The following is an 8678-nucleotide window of genomic DNA, read 5'->3' as shown; positions in this document are numbered from 1 at the left end:
TTTACTTCTTGTCACATGTAAATGTTTACTTTCATATAATTTTCAAACACAGTCCATGTTCTATATACATATTAAAATTTATTATCATCAATCATCTGAATCAGGATATGAGGTTGTGGGTATCTTAGAGCTTTACTTCTTGTCACATGTAAATGTTTACTTTTATATAATTTTCAAACACTGTCCATATTCTATATACATATTAAAATTTTGAAGAATATTATTTATATATATAGATGCTCTTGCACAATTTATGTGTGATGTACTATGACTAAGGTCTGAAAAAAATATAGGTATTTATCTGGTTATAAATAATCTCATTAAGGATAGAATAAAAATTTCAATTTAGATTATTTTTAAATATAAAGATGTATTTCTTTTTAAACAGATTAAAAAAGGAAAGTGCATCACATAAATTAGGACAGGGAGAATAGTTATTATAGAAAAAGGCTCAAACATGCCATCGAACTATCAGAAATGGCTTATTCCACTCATCAATATTTTGGCTCATTTATGTCATTAAACTATCAGAAAAGGCTCATTTATGCCACTCATAAATAGTTTGGCTCATTTATGCCATCGCCCATTACCAAAATGATTCATCCATGTCATTTTTCATTAACACCGGTTTTACAATACCAGATATGACACGTGGCCTCCGTTGTGGGTGGGTTGGGTGTATGGGTCGGATTTTTTTTATTAATTTGGGATTTAAAATTGGGCTGGTTTAATTAAACGACGTAGACCTCTAATTGGAGGCCACGTGTCATATCTGGTATTATAAAACCGGCGTTAATGAAAAATGGCATGGATGAGTCATTTTGGTAACGGGCGATGACATAAATTAGCCAAACTATAAATGAGTGGCATAAATGAACCATTTCCGATAGTTCGATGGCATAAATGAGCCATTTCCGATAGTTCGATGGCATAAATGAGCCATTTCCGATAGTTCGATGGCATATTTGAGCCTTTTTCGTAGTTATTGTGCCAAATGACAAGGCACTAACATAAAATAGCCAAAAGTCCATGTCTCGCCAGCTTGCTAATCCTTCCATAGCAAATGATATTGACTAATACAAATTAATTAAGATCAACATTAAGAAAACTCAACCAATTAAGATCAACATTAAGAAAACTCAACCAATTACACGTCAATGACAAATGGTTAGCAATTAAGCTACTTATTTTATGTTCCTTGTACTAATCAAGATCCAATACTAGGACTTCTTTATGGGTTAGTTAATATAAGCATTTAACAATATCATCAAACTTGACAAAGATCTTATATTTAAATTACATACAAACTAGTTGCACAATTTTTATTTACAATTGCAAACAAACAAACAAAACTGTGTGGAATCCTTAGTGCCATACATGATGTACTATATTTGAATATAATATCTTTAAAAAGACCTTCAACTTCCTATGAAATTGAAGATTTATGAAACTAAACATGAATTTAAAACACAAAAAAAGTACAACTCTCTGCTATAGAATAGCCCCAAGTGCCAAGTAGAGATTTAAATACCAATTATTTTTTTCATTTTATGGCCAAGAAAGTAGCACTCATAATGCACACACAAAATCATCACTTGTGTCAATTTCATCATCTAAATCAGCATCAGTATCAAAATCATCAAGCTCCATGCTAATGCTGCTATTAACAAAATAGTCACTAACTTTTGACCCTTCTGCTGGTTTTCTTGCTTCTTGAATTATAGCCAATGCTTCTTCAATGCTTTGTAATGGCTTGTCTCCACCATTACTTTGTGCTAAACTAGCTTCTTCTCCTTCCATAAATTCTTTAGGCAGGTTCTTTAAGAACCAAGGATGCTTCTTTATTTCTTCGATCGTTATCCTCTACAAGCATAATATTCGAAGATTAGCATATTATTTACAAGATAACTAAAGGATCGGCGTGCAAAATTGAAACGATTAAGAACTATAGTCCAACCTTCTCAGGATCAGCTACGAATATTCGTGATAAGAGATGATTACAATCCTTGGAGACTCGGACGTAATAAGGGATTGAGTACTGCACGCTTAATATCCTCTGTCACAAAAGAAGAATTGACATGTTTAATATATGCATAATCCATGTATAATATGTTATAACCGCGTATAATCAGTCCATAATCTATTTATACAGCTTAAACAAAAAATAGCCGGCTATTTGTGTAAAGATCCAGTCACAAAATGCATATGTTTTAGACATGTTAACAAGGCAGATCAAGAAGTCAACTATGATTTTAAAGAAATGAAGCAGAACTTTACAGTTATTGTTTTCTTGAAGTTTCTTGGATCATCAGGATCTTCAAACGGATATGCGCCAACCAGCATCACATATAAGGTGACCCCACAAGACCAAACATCTGCTATCTTCACATCAAAATACATACAAAATCTTGAAGATTAGGTCAACAGATTACTTTGTTAATTGAAATAATATGTCAAAGGTCAATTATCATACCTTTCCATCATATTCTTTTCTTGATAAGACTTCTGGTGCGATATAGGCTGGAGTTCCAACTGTAGATTTGGGTTGTGAATGCAATGCTGCTGACTAAAACAATGAAATAACACAAGTCAGAAACTGAATTAAGAAAGAAATAAATCAAAATATAGAATATGGTTCTGTTTCACTGCCTTGGAATAGCCAAAATCGCATATTTTTAGACATTGCGTAGAGCTTCCGTCTAACAATGTGTTTTCAAGTTTAAGATCTCTGTGACAGATTTGCTGCAATTCAAGAAAATAATTCACATCACAAGCTCATAATCGAAGAGTAAATTAATGTACTTGGAAAAAAACAATTCAAAACGAACTAGCATAGGCCTTTGTGTATACCATTGAGTGACAGTAACTGACTCCTGATATAAGTTGTTGAAAGAAAAACCTTGCCTGAAGAAAAATAACCACAAATAGCACAGATCACATCAACTAACAACAAGTTCAAGAAATCTAATAAAATTTCGAGATAATAACTGCTACATGATGAATGAAATTAGAAAGTAGCCTTTGTCGCTAGATTTTCATCAAGAAGAGGAACTAATTTGGTGGCTTATTGTTACATGATAATTTTTTCTGCAATGACTATAACCCTCCGTTATAAAAGTGTCTCGTTTTTACCCTCACCATTATCAAAATGGCTCAATTTGCCCTTCTGGGCTAATGGCAGCAGCATAAAAGGTAAATTTAGACCATTTGTAAGTTCAATGGAAAATATAGATCATTCATGAATTTCAAAGTTTAGACAATTCTAAAATTTTGAGTTACCTCATCTTCACTGAATCTTCCAGCAGTGCATATTCGTTCAAAAAGCTCCCCTCCAGAAGCATATTCCATCACTATGGCTAGATGAACTGGGGTTAGAAATACCTGCACAATAACGAAAACCTTTTTAGTGTCCGATCTATGCATCTCGATCAAATTATCCATAGTCTTAGCCCTCTTAGTAGTAGAGAATTAGAAAAGGAATCATTTACAAAGTCAAGAATCGGGATTTTAACCAACATTGACTAACTCGGGTATTTAAAACATAATCTGATCATCACGGGTTCTAAACTATTGGTATTAAGGAGGCTAAAACATCAATGATAACATCAAATATCAAGAATGGACCACAAAAGTGCAATTTGGTTAGAAATATCTATTCATCGTATGATTCCAAATTCCCACTTAGTGGAAGAAAAAGAGAAAGGGACATCTATTCATTGTATGATTCCAAATTCCAACTTTCACTTTGTGAGGAAGAAATAAATACAGTACATATGGAATCTGATTCAAAGGGACCATCTTGAGAAATATCCAACTTTAACCGGACAAAAAAGGAAACTTCACTTTCAGATAAGCAGAACCCAACATCCTGCTTCACCTACTAGCAAATCATTATGCCTAAGATTTCATAAAATGTATTTGTCGTAATATACAATCATTGGAACTAATTGGACATAAAAACAAAGTGTATTAAGAACAATTAACACACATATTTTTAGAACAATTAACATACATATTTTTCTGAAATGAAACCTCAAAAAGCACAATTTCATCCAATACTGGACAGCTACTATTTCTCTATATAGAATGACGCAATACAACAACAACAACTATGCCTCGGTCCCAAACAAGTTGGAATCGGATATATGAATCCTCACTGACCATGTTCCCCGTTAAAAAATTTACCTGATGGAAAAAAAAATTAGAATGATGCATTTACCTCCTTAAATCTAATGATATTTGGATGCCTCAAAGACCTGTGATTCATGATTTCCCTTTGAACATGTTCATCAATCTGCAATTATAACCCAAAGGAATTAACAGAAGTAACAAAAGATGAATCTTTTCAATGAACAAGATGAAAAAAAAAAAAAAAAAAAAAAAACTCTGTAATAGCCTAATATGAAGAATTTGATATATCCCTATATGTACTTGTTTAGAAGAACTGATCAAAAGAAACTTGATCAGAACTGTATTTGTGTTTAAAAATCCACTTAATATGTATAAATAATTTATCAAGAATCCAGTAAACTGCATTTTCTAGAATTCAGTATACATAAACTTAAAATCCTAGTTTCGACTTCGGAAGAATTGGATGAGAGAAAAATAGACATAGAAATCAAACCTTTTTGCCTCTTTCAATATACTTGATAGCAAGAAGCTGACCAGTCCATTTATCTTTCACAAGCTTAGCCACACCAAAATTCCCAGAACCAATATCTTTCTGAATTTCATATCTTTCCATTTTCTATAATGTTTCAGCTTAAATTAATACCTCAAAATAACCATGCATGAGAAGGTAAAAAGGAAAAAAGACAAAAGGGTCTCTACTTAAGAATCTAAGATTGAATATATTTGTATATATAGGTCTAGAAAGATGTAAAGACAAAGAGCTATGTCAAAGGAAGAGTTGTAATTGAAGAAGCTGTCTTAAATCTTGCTAAGTTGGAAAGAATGGAACTCTCTTTGTGATTTTTGGTCTTCCAATCGACATGCTTCCTCTATTTGTAAGGGCCATAGCATGGTGGGACCAGTGGTGGAGCCAAAAAAATTCAAAGTATAAGGAAATTAAAGGAAAATGCAAGAATACCCCACGTGAAATAGAAAGTTTTTGTCATTACACTAGAAGTTTTTGGTATATCATGCAGATTCAATAGTTTATATATGAGTTTAAGTTATATATATAGGCTTAGTGTAAGAAATTTTCACACCAGATTACTTTTTGTAGCGGGTAATCTTTGATATTGAAAGCTCAGGAGGTTTATATGTAGGTATTGTCTTGTGTAAAAAATTATGTACCTTGACAATATACATAATTAAACTCTTTGGATACATACGGGGGCAATAAGGGGCAAGGGGTCGGCGAAAAATTACATTATATATCCAAGATTAAAATCATCTTTAATGTATATATATTAGATGTTGAACCCCCGCAACGTCTTCATATGTCTACTTCTTTATATTTTTTAATCTCCTTAGTAAAAATCCTGGCTCCGCCACATTCATACATATATAAAAAAGTGTATTTTATATTTTATTTGCACAAATTCAATTGAATTCTTTTCGTTTTATTTAATTAGGCCCATGAGTGGGGGCACCATCAATCCAATGGCTTGAAACTAGAGCACGGCTAAAACAAGTTGCATGCCTCAACGTGGTTGTATAATTTAGTTGTCAAAAGCGAAAAATTGTAAAAAAAAAGATTAAGACTAGTAGACTACAACTTGGTACCTTGGTGGGGTCTACATGCAATTTCATTTGTTATATTTGTTAGTTTGTATGTGTGATCAACTAGTTTGTCCGTGCCTAAAGCTACTGGCCAGAAATAGCTACTTAAAAAATCTTAGTTAGCAGATTTATATGCAATAAAATCTTCAAATTTTGGGTAGATATTTAATTCTCGAAAATAAGTGTACTGTGCCTAAAGATGACTTGCAAACGCACCGGCCACCAGTAAAATCTAAGGACCCCTGACTTTTGACAATATATCCTTGTTATTTTCAAAGGCGGAGTCAGAATTTGACATTTATGGATTTAGGATTTTAGTTTTTTAAAGTTACTGGGTTCTAAATTAATAATTTGTATATGTCCAATGGATTTTTTAATACAAATATAAGGTTTTGGACCACAGCTACTGAGTTCGATCGAACCCGCAACCGGTGAGCTAGTGATAAGTTGTGTTACATTCTATGTTTTGATGATTTGTCAAACAGCTGGAGAACCACAGAGGGACCTAGTCAACTATGTGTTCTCTCTGTACATCGTACGATCAACGATGCTTGTAAAGTTGCCTTTCATTTGCACTAGTACAAAGTGGCCGCGCCGTGTTTTAAGAATGAGTGGTCTCTATCTCATCCCACAAGCTCTCCAAAGATATACACAACATGTTACAACTTATTATGCATTACTTGGAAAACCTAGAATCACTTTAAAAGTGCAGCCGTCACGAAATTCTCGCCCGTTCAAAACAAAGTTGAGTAACACGAAGGACCGATCCCAAAAACTAAGATGTCAACGTCTCTTAGTTTGTTTTTCAACTTTGTTATCAAAACATAAACTAATTTATAAAATAAAACTAACATTTTCCGAGTTTACTAAAAGTCTCATTCAGCGAAATATCATATGCAAAAATATCTACAATCAAAATATGAGAAGTACAAAATATTAAACCAAATATTCTAACCTAAATAAGAGATTACAAAATATTTAATATCTATCACACCCCGTTGGGCCGACGTGAGGTTTACTTAACGAAGCCACGAAAATCTTCAAGGACCTCGAGGAAGACCTTTAGTGAAAATATAAAACTGATATCGGGATTCGGGATAATCGGAACCGAACTTGTCCCCAAGCAACCTTTCATGCACAAAATGAATGTCCATCTCAATACGTTTGCACTCCTAAATAGGCCGATGTCGTCGATTACCGTCGTACTCACATTGTCACAATATACCAACATAGCTTTGCGAACCGACAATGTAGTTCTAATAAAAGGACAATCGGAAGACTTTGAGAGACAACATTAGCTACACCCCGATACTGTCAAAGACTAGACCGAGAAAGAGTTGTTGTTGCTTTGACGACCAAGAAATCAAGTTGTCACCCAAAATACACAATACCCCGAGTTAGAATACGAGTGTCCTGGACGCCACCCCAATCATCGGTGTAGGAGACAAGGCGATGATCGATGATGGGGACGCAACTCGTCGAGGTGCCAGAGCGAACATGTACAATCCGCTTAGACGCAAGCATATGATCGTCCCGCGGTCAATATGGCCTCGGCCGTATACGTATACACAATATGGTCTCGTGACCTCGGGCAAAATCACATATGTATAATTATGGTTAATTAATAGGGCACCGAGACCGACCTAATATGTCAACAATGAGAGAATGGCTTGCGCAACGAAATAGACATCTTTGATCAATGAAAACTTACGTTTCGAGAGAGGAATTTCTTGCGCGAGACTCACGTGGTAACAATACATAAGTCATAAAGATTAAATCCTTCATAGCAAATTGACAACCAAGTTGATCCAACAGGAACGCAGAGCCCTAGAAGATAACGATTCTACAACATATCATAAAACTATGGCTATTTCGTATCCCGCAGTCAAATTAACGACAAGTATGAAGAATGAGGCGTAGGAGAATCATGAACATTCCAAAACGTAGATAGTTAGCCTCGCATACCTTAATTCCAGACTTTGAGCGAAATACAATGTTCGTCGCCCCTTTCAACTTTGATCTATATCAATACAAGCCAAAGGGATTCTATATTACAAGAATAATATTCATGCTTTGGTCATCTAAGCATTTTATCAAACACTTAGTGGGCATAAAGCTCCACGAATCTCCATTAATGGTGTTTCTTCACCCAATTCTCATTCTATTACTTCTAGGTGATTCCACAATCTCGATTAGATGTAATTAACATCATTCTCCAAGTCGGGCATTATAACAATCTCAAGTCAACAATCAAAACTTTTAGCATAGTTTATATAATCCTCTTTATCAAACCCATTTACTATTCTCCCAAGAACTCATCAATTCACAACTATATGATTAGAGAGTAGAAACATTATCTTTTTGAAGTCCATCCTCCAATTCGGGTTCTAGGGTTTCCACATCCAACAAAATGTTCCCATCCTAACTCTATGGATTAGAAGAGTTTACTCAAGTTAGAAAGGGATTAGGACTTAAATTCACCCTAGAATCATGATAAAACTTACCTTGTAGGGTTCTTGAGGCTTGGGACTTGTTCTTCTTGACTTTAGGTTAATTTTTTCGTGAATGGGGTCTTTGGGAAATAGACCCCAAATCTTAAATATAACTTAAAACGCGTAAACCCGACCTTTTGACCCGAAATGCCCAATTCGCGATGGGTCCGTGATGCGGGACCATCGCACAATGTTCTGTAGCTCAATACTCAGACTTGCGCGATCGGCCCGCGATGCGGGACTATCGCACGCGCCGCCACGCGCCTGAAATAGCGACATGAGTCGATTCTGCACGGATTTTCGGTAAAATGGACATAACTTCTTACACACAGATCCGTTAAAGACCCATAATATACCGTTGGAAAGCGATATTTCAAAGGGCCATCAACTTTCCTTTATCAAGGAAGTTTTCCCAAATTCATAACAGATTTTCACGAAAGTTGGCTGGAAGGCAGGCAT

The 8678-nt window shown here is 34.7% G+C and overlaps 1 pseudogene; it reads right to left on the bottom strand.

Moving 5' to 3' along the window:
- Positions 1–1273: 1273 nt before the first annotated feature.
- Positions 1274–5001, bottom strand: LOC132060427 (serine/threonine-protein kinase SAPK2-like; annotated as a pseudogene).
- Positions 5002–8678: the final 3677 nt, after the last annotated feature.

The sequence above is a fragment of the Lycium ferocissimum genome, chromosome 6, assembly GCF_029784015.1.
Source record: "Lycium ferocissimum isolate CSIRO_LF1 chromosome 6, AGI_CSIRO_Lferr_CH_V1, whole genome shotgun sequence".
Classification (NCBI taxonomy): domain Eukaryota; kingdom Viridiplantae; phylum Streptophyta; class Magnoliopsida; order Solanales; family Solanaceae; genus Lycium; species Lycium ferocissimum.
The sequence above is the reverse complement of the archived record's forward strand: the minus strand, read 5'-3'. Positions and strand labels throughout refer to the sequence as shown.